A 13,145-nucleotide genomic window follows, 5' to 3' on the forward strand; every position below is an offset into this window, starting at 1 on the left:
CCCTAATAAAATGTTAAAAAAAAAAAAAAGTTGTACGAGCCCCCAATAAAATGATTTAAAAAAGAAAATGATGATGGCAACATATGAACAAATGTGCTTGACACAATTGTGTATGGATTGTTATAAGAGTTGTAAGAGCCCCAAATAAAATGATTTATAAAAAAGTAAAGAAAAAAATACATCATCTATCCAAAAGGGTTCAAGAGAAAAGAAAAATCTCAACAAATCCCTAACAAGTGGAGACATTGAAGCAGTGACCAAGGAAGTTAAGTCTTCGACCAGATGACTTCACCAGGGAATTCTACCAAGTATTTAGAGAACTGACACCAATTCTATTTCAACTCTTTCAGAAGATAGAGAAGAAAGGAGTATTTCCTAATCAGTACATGAAACAAACACAACCCTGACACCCAAACCAGACAAAGACACTATTGGAAAGAAAAATGCAAGCCTGTATCCTTCATGAATGCAGATGCAAAAAGAGTCTCTAATTACCAGCCAGCAGAATCCAATTGCACATTGAAAGTCATCCTCCATGACCAAGTGGGATTAATTCCAGGAATACACATATATTTCAACATTAGAATATCAGTTGGTATATATTATACACTCCATTAGTACAACAAAGGAAAATAATTAACTACACAAGCATCTCTACATGTAGAAAAAGCATTTGATAAAGTCCAATACCTTTTCTTAGTAAAAAATAAACAAAAAACGCAACCCTAAAGAAGAGAATTCCTCAATATGATTCCGGGCCTATGTAAAAAAACAATAGTCAGTATTATACTTATTGGACAAAGACTTCAGAGCTTTCCCCTTGCAACCAGGAATAAGACAAGGGTGCCCACTCTCACCACTTCAGCACTATACTCGTATACCAGCCACAACATTAGGACAAAAAAAGAAAAAGAAAAGGTATCCACATTGAAGAAGTATTTCTATTAAATGATCCTATATATAGAAGATCCCAAAGAATCCACAGAAAGTCTCCTGATAACAAAAGAATCTAGCAAAATTGTAGGGAGCACAAAGAGTGTAGTTGGTTCCGTGTTGGGCTAAACTCAAGGGTAGCAGTTTGAAAACACCACCTACTCTGCGGGAGAACAAAAAGGCTTTCTATTTCCATAAAGATTTACAGTCTTAGAAACCCACCAGGGTTGAGCTAGTGACCTACAGGGTCGCTACAAGTCAGGATCAACTTGATGGTAGTGAGTTTGGTTTTTTTGGAGCAAAGTTGCAGGTTACAAGGTCAACAAATAAAAATCAGCAGGGTTTCTGTGTGTCAAGGAGAAATCTGAAAGGGAATTTAGGTAAACTATCATTTATGGTAACATTTGAGAATAAAGTATCTAGGAATAAATTGGGCAGGGATAAGAAAGGTTTATAAAATTGGAATCATAACACTGTTGAAAGAGATTAAAGAACTAAATAAATGGAAAGATGTATATGTTTCACGGATTGGAAGATTTATTATTAAGATGTCAATACTACTCAAAGTGATGTACAGATTCATTAACAATCGTTATGAAAATTCAAACAGCCTTTTTTACAGAAATGGAAAAACAAATTCTGAGTTTTAAATGGGATCGCCAGATGCTCATGAAAATGTAAAATAGCTAAAGCAATGTTCAAAATATTTTCCATTTCCTCACGTATATATGAAAGTTAGACACTGAATAGAGAAGACTGATGAAGAATCGTCTTTGAATTATGATATTTTTAAAGAGCACTGAAAGTATCATGTATTGTGAAAAGAACAAACAAGTACATCCAGAATGCTCCTTAAAAGTGAGGATGGTCAAGTGGAAAGAAAGTGTTCTGAGAATGATGGCAACAACTGTGTAAGTGTACTTGACACAGTGGCTGGATGGATGGTGATACAAGTGTACAAGCCCCCAGTAAAATGATTTACAAAACAAAAAAAGTGAGGATAGATTCATCTCATGTAGAAATCAATCCCTGAACAAGGACATTACGCTTGGCATAGAGGGTCAGCCAAAAAGAGGAATGCCACGGAAAAGATGGACACACTAGCTGCTAGCATGGTTTCAAACAACTGTGATGGTGCAGGCCCACTGTTTTGTTTTGCTTACATACTATGAATTTGAACCGACTTGATGGCACCTAACAACAGAGGTCTAAATAAGAACACTACATTTTTCTTCTTAAAGAAAATTTAATTGCAAGGTTGTCAGACTTAACTTTACAATAGATTATCTAAAAACAAAAACACAAACACCAAAAGACAAATAAATGGAAACCTAATAAAAATTAAAAACTTTTATTCACCAAAGATTTGACCAAAAGTGAAAAGATAAACTATGAGTGGAAGATTATCTCCAAAAGTCATATATGCATTAACATTAGAGAGAGAGAGAGAGAGAGAGAGAAACCCTAGGGAGCAGTTCTGCTCTATCCTATCTAGAAACAAAAGGGCTTACATATACATTCCACCAAAGAGAACATCTGAATGGCCATCAAACACATGTTGAATCCATTGGACAATCAAACAGATGCAAATCAAAATCTTAATAAGGTATCATTTCACTCCCACTAAATGGCTATGAATTTAAAAAAACAAAACAAAAACCAGAAGTAACATGATGATGGATGTGAGTACATTGGCGGTACCAATGTAAAATGCTATCTTATTCAATGCCTTCGGGTCAATTCCGACTCATAATGACCCTTTAGGACAGGCAGAACTGCCCTTGTGGGTTTCTGAAACTGTAACTATTTACAGGAATACTAAGGAGCAACTGATGGTTTCAAAGTGCTGACCTCACCACCATGGCACAAGAGCTCCTGCAAAATGGTAGAGATGTTGTCGAAGAGTATGGTCCCCTCCCCTCTCCAAAAACAAAAATTTAAAAGTACAACAGAGCCTAGCAATTCTTCACCAAAGTATATAACCAAAATCTCTGAGAGGTGAGGCAAAGATAGAGTTGATCTTTTAGGGTTGGTTTGGATGGGCCATCGACCACCTACGTATGCAGCTGAAAATCTACATATTAATTCAAAGTTGATGCTTCAACAACACAGGTCAAACTGAAACGAAAAAAAACCAAACTCACTGGCATTGAGTCAAGGTTGATTCATAGTGACCCATTGTCGGTTTTCGAGACTGCAAACATTTACAGGCGTAGAAAGCCCAGTCTTTCTCCCTCGTGGTTTCAAACAGTCAACCATGAGGATTGCAGCCTAATGGGTAACCACTACACCACCAGGGTGAACTGAACTCACTGCACTATCAGCAGGAAAAAAGCATCTGCATGAGTGGGCCTGCAGAGCTCACACCTGTGTTCAACAATCAACTGTATCTGGACATCAATGTTCACTGTAGCACTATTCACAATAGCCCTAAGGTGGAGACAACATAAAACACCCAGCAACCAATTAACAAAATGTGGTACACACATACAATGCAATATTAACTGTATTTTCACACAAACAACATGGGTTCTATGGACTTTTTTTTTTTTTTTAGAGAGGGCAGGGGTAAACCATACAAACTTTCTTGTGTTAGTTATGGACATTAATGCGTATATACACTATAATTACAGGGGCACTTCATATGAAAAAAAATGTAGGCGAAATGAAGTCTTTTGATATCTGCTACAACATGGATGGTGCTTGAAGACATGCTGAGTGAATTAAAAAAACAAACCAAAAAACCGCAGCTATCCTATGACCTCACTTAAGGACAGCAATTGTATAGCGACCCAAATTTATTCATCGGTAACAGCTCAACCATACGAACAATTGAGGCTAGCACAGGGACCAGTGCTGCTTTCTTCTGTTGTGCACAGCGTTCCTAAGTTGGAAACAACTCAAGGGCACCTAATACCTGGGGAAAGAGGTAGGAGGAAATAGAGGGGTTATTGCTTATGAGCACGGAGGTTTAAATTACAGTAAGGGGGTGGGGGGAATCACACTAAGTTTAGGGTTACAGAGCTGATTAACGTTTAATTGCTACAAGTTGTACACCTACAAAAAGATGAAGTGGAAAAAGTTGTGTGGTGGATACACTTACAATGACAAAAACAAAAAAAACAGGAAGTAGCTGCAGAAGCTGCTTGTATAACAAAACACCTTGTGGGATTTGGCTGCTTGGAGATTTCACGTGACATTCCAATTAACTGACCTAATACTTGTGCTTAGTTACACTTCTTAGTTGTGTAGTATCTGGGGTCTTCACAATTTTGTTCTTTTTTCCACTAATTCTAACCTGTTTATTATCCTTCATGAACTCAAGAGGCTGGAGGGGGCTTAGGTGTCTTGATGTTAAACACACCACATATTTTAGAATTGAGTTTGGTCTCCCTCATCTCAAGAGCATTGAAAGAAAATATCATGGATGGCAAGATTTCCTCTCACTCTTTGGACACGTTATTAGAAGAGACCAGGCCCTGGGAAAGGGCATCATGTTTGCTAGAGGCAGAGAAAGGCCTTGTTTGAGATGGACAGACAATCGTGGCTGCAGCAGGAGGCTCAAACATACCTACGATTTTGAGGATGGCAGTTTTTGTTCTGTGGTACACAGGGCTGCCATGAGTCAGAATGGACCTAAGGACACTTAATAACAAAGGGGCCGTTCCTAAGAAATGTTGACTGCCTACATTAAAAGTAGACTTTGAGACACTGCTGGAGTAGAGAACCAGTATACAGAAACAATAACTAGAAGGGCTTTGATTTTAAGATGTGTCAGTTTTGAATTTAGCACTTTAAAAATAATGAAACTGAAGTGCTAAAATGTTTTCTCTTAAACTGGGGAAGATTAAGTATCTGAGGCAGATTATGAAATTAATAATTTCCCACCTCAAACCTTAGTATTGGGGTCAAGGTTTCTGGTTTAAAGCCAAAGGTGAGCTACCTATGATCAATCTGAGTCTTCAAATAATTTGGATTTCCCTTGCTAGCGATCCAAGTGTGATTGGAGAAGTATCAACTAGATGTTCTTCCATCACCTTCACTCTTTGTTGGAATCCAATTGAAAGAGTTCAAAGGAACTATCAACTGCAAAGTGGGATCAATCAGTTTTCTGAATCATCCAAGTATCTACCTGATTAGAGCACTTGGCTTGAATAGAACTCCTAAATAAGTGCTTTACCTTTACACACTTAATTTCAAGGGCTGTATATTGAATATTCCAAACACCGGTCCATAATTTGGGTTGACGCTTACTCTCCACAAGTTGTTTAATGGAAGCCCCTTCGGTCAAACCTAACTCAAACCATAACCCAAATAGCATTCTCAAAAGCAACAAGTTTTCTCAAAAAATGTCACCCCAAATATAAAGCAGAAGAAACACAGCAAAGCATACAATATTTATTTATCTCCAGTAGCAAAGTTTTGAGACCAGAAAACCTTCTTTTATACAAAACACTTTCCCAACCCCAAATGATTATTTTCTACAAAGTACACAAGGCATTTACTTACATACATATACACTCCATTTTTTTGTATGTACTTTTGTAAAGTACTTTAGTTACAATGGCTAGTAACCACCAAACCTGTTAGAATGCATTTGATCCTCTTCCAGCACAGCTTCTCATCCTACCCACCTCCTCTCCTAATTTTATGCAACCTTGGAGCTTAAGGATACTTTCAATATGGCTGAATATGAAACTGTGACAAAGCAGAAGGTGTTATAAACTTTTGGAGTGCTACTGCTCTGCCTGGCACAGGAAAAATAAAGACCTACATATTTACTCAGAAGAAAAAGTGAAAGTGACACAAAAAATAAGGAAAAAATCAAACCAGCGGGGGAAAAAAAAAGCCATTAGAATTGTGTTCTGGGTGTGCTGGAAATACCACTGGTAAAAGATTCATAGTTCTTTTCAGTATTAACTCCAACAAATCAACATTTTTAGTAGTTTCCTTCAAATTATCTGTGAATCAACACAAAACTGGACACTGAGAACACTATCAAGAGCTGGCCCATAAAACATGCAGCTGGATACTCAAGGTGCCACAATCCACCGGTAGTGTTCTATTAATTTTCAAAGTTGTTCTCTCCCAGTGCCTTAGTTCTCGCTCACTGCTTGACTTGTCCTCCAGATAGAGGTTAAGGTGCAATGCTGACAGCTCTGTTGGGCTCAGTTCAGGGAATGGAGAAACAAACTTGCTCTAAATGTCTGTAAGTAGGTTGTGGTACAAATTAATCCCTAGAAAGACAAATTCTATAACTTTACAAGAACGGTCACACAAACTCTGTACACTTCAGATAAGTAAACATTGTAAAGGGTCATACATCCTTTTGCTTCAGCCTCTCCATTCTGTCCCCATAACAGCTGTTCTGTTAATAGTTTGAAAACCAGACAGCCCTCCTGATGCTCCTTAGGCCTTCGTACATACCAGGTCCTCCATCAGGAGGCTGCCAACTAAGTCTTCTCAAATCCTCCTCCAAAGCTTAGCTTAAGCAGTTGGCGAGAAAAACTTCTTTGACCTTTTTAAACAGCCTTTTCTTGTTCCAACCTCAAAAGTATCCCTCTAAATAGGATAATTATTACACTGCAGTGTAATAATGTTTTCCCTCTTAAGGGAATATACATCTCTTATTAACTCCCAGCACCCCATCTTTCCTCGGTGTCTGCCTGCACATAGTCATTTAAAACAGATTCCAAACTAAGATACAAAGACAAAATGCCATTATCAAAAACCATTTTCACAGACCTACACACCCTAGCTCTCCATTACACATTATAATTATCTTTAGTTATGAAGTTCTTAAATTGCACTGGAGAAATGAGACTATGTAAATCTATCTTTAATGACTTAGTATATGGATGGACTTGTAATAAAACTTAATGGTCCAGCCTTAGAAATACTGTAAACAAGGGGAACATGATCAATGTCATGAAAAGGACTATGTGCGATTAAAATATATTTTAAAATGTATAGGACGGCTTCAAAAAGCTTTAAAAATGGAATGAAGAGATACTGGAACTTTTGAAGTCCTCAAATATGTATCTATATCTAGTGCTATATCCTCTCCCTCCCTAAGACTTCCCGCCCTCTATGAAATCTAAAAATATGGATAAAAACAGCACAACTACTAGTAAAGGAAATCTATCTAGACTTTAGTATTTCCAAAATACTTCTAGGTACAACCTCCTCTGAGTCGGAAACAGAGGCTCAGGAAGAGAGTGGCTTGGCAATATTCAGAAGAAGTTCAAATACCATGTGCCATGCAGCATTGCTTTTCTCTTCTATTAAGCCAACTATCTTCAAGAGGTCAATGAAATACATTTTTTGAACAAGTATCTGAAACAAAATGAGTGTAACAAAAAAGTCGGGGGGGGGGGGGGGGGGGGGGGGAGAGAAGCACCAAGAATTACAACTAAATTGATTTAGTACTGAAAATAAATGCAATGCTAACCAGCAATATATGAACTAGAAGCCAATGACCATGGATAAATACCAATCTTAGTTCAGCACAATTAAACTCTAAAGATAAAGATCTGACAAGTAATCAGGACTTAGTCAATAAGAAACATCAACTACTAAGGGATAACAGTATAGCCATGTGTACAAAATTGAGGGAAGAAAATGTTTAGCATATATCAAAGTAGTTTATCATAGAAGAGACTTGAGTGGAGGCTTGAAAAATACATGGAGGCATGCCCTGTACAGTGTTGAGATTGTGGAGGCATAGTCTACATCAAAAATTCAGTTCTACCACTTGAACTGTTAGCAGTCATTCAACGAAAACAAGCAGCTCTGGGCTAGAAATCTAAATGAGACTACTTTCACATTAACTATATTCTATCTGAGGCAGAAAGGAGTAGATTGCACAGCCGGAAGCTTTGCCAGAACGTAAAGATGAAACTGAAAACCCGGAATTGTTTAGTGACCTGAGGAAACGTTTTCTTCACACATGGATATTATGACTGCCTCACAGATTAAATGTAGACAAGAGGAGCTCTGGTGGTACAATGGCTAAGTGCTTAGGTGCAAACTAAAAAGATGGCAGTTGGAGCCTGCTGCTCTGGAGGTACACACTGCCACCTCTAATGAAGATAACAGCCGATGGGACAGTTGTACTTGTCACAATGACCCCTAACAACAAAGTAGGTAAAATCCAGACACTAAATGAGTTATCTAGCACATAAAATAAGAAAGTTAAAAACATATCTATCTAGCATGATTCCTGGCAATCCCTTACAGAGAGATCCATAGGGTTTTCAATGGTTCCTTTATTTTAGAAGCAGATGGCCAAGTATTTTTTATAAGATATCTCTGGCTAGATTTGGTTAGTAATCAAGAAATTAGCCATTTGTACCACCCAGGAATGCCATTTAACATATTATAACATTAAAGATCAAAGTAATAACGGGGGAAAAAGCCCACGACAGATAAAAGAGGTCTAATTGTAGCATTTAAAATTGAATGTATGATAGAGCCACTTCTAGTAAAGAAAAACAGAACGCATATGATAATGTGTGGAGAAAAGTAACACATGAAAGTCTTAGTAGTTATTTTTTTAAGACTAACTTTCATACACTAGTATATGTTAACATGTATTTGCTAACAGAATTCTTAACACATTTGAAGCATTTAAAAACAAAGTACCAAAATGAGCTAATTCCAGGAACCCAAGAGGAAAGCGAATTTTGAGAATAATGAGGGCAACAAATGTATAAGTGTGCTTTACACAATTGATGTATATGTATGGACTGTGAATTGTATGAGCCCCAATAAAATGATTTTAAAATACCGTATATACTCGTGTATAAGCAGAGTTTGTTCAGCACATTTTTAATGCCATTTTTGTGGTAAAACTAGGTGCCTCAGCTGAAATTCGGGTCAGCTTATACTGAGTATATACGGTAGTACACATCCAATTTAAATATAGCTAAACATAAAGCATTTACTCTCATCAAGGAATATAAGCAGAAAACTCAAGAGTTTGCAAGATCTCCAAAGTCATAAAAGAAAGGAGAAACCACCTGAGAATTTTTGAACTCTTGACACGGCATAAGAAAACCCAATAAAGCATTTGAAATAGTAACCCCAACAAAATCAATAAAGAAAGCCCTTAAGACCTAGAGAAAGTTGGTTAACATTGAGATACAATAATGAGAGCTATACTGCAGAAAATTCATAGTGATGACCTTTAAATTTTTTAAAGAGGACTTTGACTACACCATTTGTATGAAGGATAAAAGAGAGTACACTACCATTAAACAAGAAGGCATTAAAAGCTGATAGAGCCAGAGAATATTTTGATTGGGCTGGTTATATATTTTTCTTTAAAAACAATGACATTATAAAGGAAAAGTATTTTACTGTAATGCTTTAGACTATTAATGCTTTACATGAATGCTTTAATGGTTTTAAGTACACACATATAGATCCACATCAAAATTCTACCTTTTATGTACTGGCAGAATAATATTCTTATACCATATCTTATACCCACAAGATTACAGGAACATCAGGTGTCTTATAAAAAGGAAGATCAAAATACAAAGAAAAAAATATTAACAAAAAGGACATAAGTGGACTCATGACTATATCTAGACATGACCCACAGGAAGCAAGTATAAATTCCAATAGTATCTCAATGGTAACAAACATCACTATAAAACATTTTATTACTATAAAGTCTAGAAAAAGAAAAGACAGTCAAATACAAAAAACATCATCTTCAATAGTAAGAGAAAAAAATATTTAATAAAACAATATTCTCACCACTCATCCAGGAACAGAAATTCCAAAAAAGATTTTAGTAGTTTACAAAACTTGTTATATTGAAAAAAGAACAAAAAGATTTGCATTCAATACTTCCAACAGCATATTTTCTTGAGTGAAACAAACTAAAATTGGTTTGTGTAACCACTAATGAAAAGCCATAAAAAAACAGATCTGGCCAACTGAATGATATGTCTAAGATGCATATAGATGTAACAACCAATTGTTGGTCTAGCTGCTATCATAAGTACAGAACGGTGAATTCTGAAAGACAAAAGAACCTGAACAGTACAAGTCTGAGGCAAAATATGCCTCGCATTAAAAAATTTTAAAAAGGTTTCAGTTATTGCCATCTTTAAACTTTCTACAAAATATCTAATCCATAATTTCAAACCTTCATCAGAATCCCAAACTCAATAACATGCTAAAGAATAATGAATACTTAATGCTATGCCCAATCATATTAGTATCCAACTTTACAGTCAAGAGAGTCTGGATTGTGGTGATACCAACTGCTTGTTTACAGTACCTGAGAAGTTATCCTGGATGTATCTAGTCATTAAAGACATTATCAATCAAGTCACTTGGGTATTGTTCAGTAAATTATTAATGTGTAATACTAACATAGTGTACTAAACAGTATACACATAGCCTGAAAATGTTCATGCTTTCCTCAAAATGCCATTTTGAGGACACCAAGAAAAAAAGAAATGAAATTATACTGACAAAGGAGCTGTCACAGTCAAAAAAGGGTAAATATAGTTACACTGCTAAGGAAGCTACAATTAAAAAAAAAAAGATAAAATATCAGTAAACTACTGTTCTTGAATCTTCATACCAAGTACGGTAAACACATCCACTTATCAAATATTAAGTTGTGGTGCATGATTAACAAAGTTAAATATGAGATACATGACTCAATCAGAAACTTGGTACACATAAAAAAATAAAGCTGTCTTACTACCCAGAAAACTGAGCAATCCCTAAAGAAATGTAACTACTAACAAGTTAAATTAAGGGGTAAAGAGGGTCATACTCGGCAACCTTCTGAAACGGAACAATAGTGCTATAAAGAAAACAAATACTCAGAAGGAGTTGGGTAGTGCAATTGTACAGAATATAATAAAATACAAAATATTAAACTACTGTACAGAAGTCACATAAATACCACCAGCTACAACTGCAAGACATCAAAATGCTAAGTTTTAAACAAAGTATTACATTTAAAAGGCACTTCATATATTAATGGAAACTGTTATTTCCCTGTACACAGTAAATGCAAGAAATCAGTCTCCATATATACCTTTGTCAATTAAGAAATAACATTTTGAAAAAGAAAAGGACCATTAGATGCATCCCTTTTAAGAAAATCATAAACTCGTGATTATGCCAAGGCCTCCAGAGTTACCAGAGGAAAGTGAACAGACGTTGGCTTAATGAAAAACTCTCACAGGTTCTGTCCATGACAATATGAATAACTATTATTAGGTGTTCATACCTTTGTCTACTAGGGTTGTCTCACTAAATCTCAATTTTAGTTTTATAACACCATCATCATTCAAGTATGCCAGAGAAAAAAATTCTTAATAAAAATTAAAAACTTAGCAAGTTTCTTGTTTCTCGCTAAAAACCATTCTTACTCTAATGCATCCTGCTTCCATTCCACTAAAGTGTCCAACCCCTTAAAAAAATCACCTGCTTAGATGTGTCAAAAAAACTGTTCAAAAATGTGTGTGTGTGTGGGGGGGATTACCTGGAGTCACCAATTCAATGACTTCATAAAACTTTTCTTACTTTCAAGAAAATTAAATTCTCTGGAGATGCTTGGACACATGAGTTAGGTAATGGTAATGTGTGTCATTTTATTACTGAGCAATAAAAACATCACAGGAGGCGACGAGTCTTTCTAACATTTATGAAAGGAAGAGCATGGCAAGTGGAAGTGCCAAAGTCATTTCAAAGAGTTACCATCTTTAAGCATCATTTATTTTGGTTTAGTTTTCAGAAAATAAGGACACTTCCTATTACCAAGTTGGTGACCTACCCTCTAGTTAAGGGAAGCAAATGGGAGAAAAGAAAAAGTAGGAACTTAGCTAGATGAAGTGATGGATGTGCAGCCACACCGAATGAGCTCAAGGACTCTTGCGAGTGCGCTGGTGGCTAGTCTTTTCGGTAAGAAATTACAACGCATGTCAAGGGTGCATTAGATAGCTTGAATGATGTGGTACACATACATCACGGGCTATAAAAACCTACAAATGATTTCTTAGGCCCCCGTTTCTTTTCAGATAGTCGGTCAATGCTCTTTTAAGAGTTCAATTTGAAAACTATTTCTAGAACATGGACCCAAAAAAGCAGAATAAAACTTTGTGGAAAATAGAGAAGTTACCTCTATCACTTCACTAAGTTTGCCAGACAAGCTCCTCCAAGACTAGCTCAGGCATACTTTACAAATATTACAGAATTTATCTGACAGAAAAGAGAACTAATTTCTTCCATGTAGGGCCTTCAACCTCTATAGGAGAAATTGGAGAGAAAAAAGTGGACAAAAAGGTTACTAAATATGGTTATGACTGAGAAGGGGAGTGAGCTTCCAATATTAAAAAGTGGGTTACTGGAGAGCTTGTGGTCTGGAGGATGGCTGCACTGACTTTGGGCCAGGCTTCTTAGGTTCAAAAAGAGGATTACAAGGGAACATGACAAATGTCTGTGCAAGAAGCAACAGAAACTCATTAACCCTAAAAGAGTGCTATTTTCGACCAATTGGTATACCCAAAACATGATAATCGAATGGGTGAAAAATAATGTCGATGTTTGCAAACCGAGAAGTTACAAAATCTGTCAGTGATGTTTTGGCTGTCAAGCTAATTAACGTATGTAGACTCTTCAAATGTGCCCTTCTTTCCATTCCTAAGTCATGCAGTGAAGACAAGGACTACGGGCTGGTAGACCATCCTGCCTGGACATTAAGGAGATGATAGCGTTGGGCATATGACTGAGGTATCTGCTGCCAGTTCTAGTATTGTGGAGAACTACTGCTGAGACCAGTAGAGGAGGAAAAGTCGTCCCTCATTCTAAGAGTCTGACTAGAGTAAGAGAAAAATTAATGATGAACATGTCAATGAAGTAGAGTTCAACCTTTTAAGAAATTATTAATGGTTATTACCATCTAAATAGACAGTCAAAAATAAACTGTGGTTTACTATATCCACAATGCCCTTGATCTTATAGACTTCTCATTATCTAGATTGATGCTATCCTTGCAAGTCTGGCTAGACCAGAGGATGTACACTGGTACAGATAGGAAATGGAAACACAGGGAATCCAGGGCGGATGATCCCTACAGGACCAGTGGTGTGAGTGGTGATACTGGCAGGGTAGAGGGAGAGTGGGTTGGAAAGAGGGAACCGATTACAAGGAACTATATGTGACCTCCTCCCTGGGGA

General features: G+C 36.6%; 1 protein-coding gene across 2 annotated transcripts in view; it reads right to left on the bottom strand.

Moving 5' to 3' along the window:
• Positions 1–13,145, bottom strand: part of ZNF451 (zinc finger protein 451) — a 97,119-nt gene that overhangs the window by 72,036 nt on the left and 11,938 nt on the right. The window lies entirely within an intron of this gene.

This window comes from Echinops telfairi, unplaced genomic scaffold (genome assembly GCF_000313985.2).
Source record: "Echinops telfairi isolate 266 unplaced genomic scaffold, ASM31398v2 ScPeMD7_3533;HRSCAF=4204_1, whole genome shotgun sequence".
Taxonomy (NCBI): domain Eukaryota; kingdom Metazoa; phylum Chordata; class Mammalia; order Afrosoricida; family Tenrecidae; genus Echinops; species Echinops telfairi.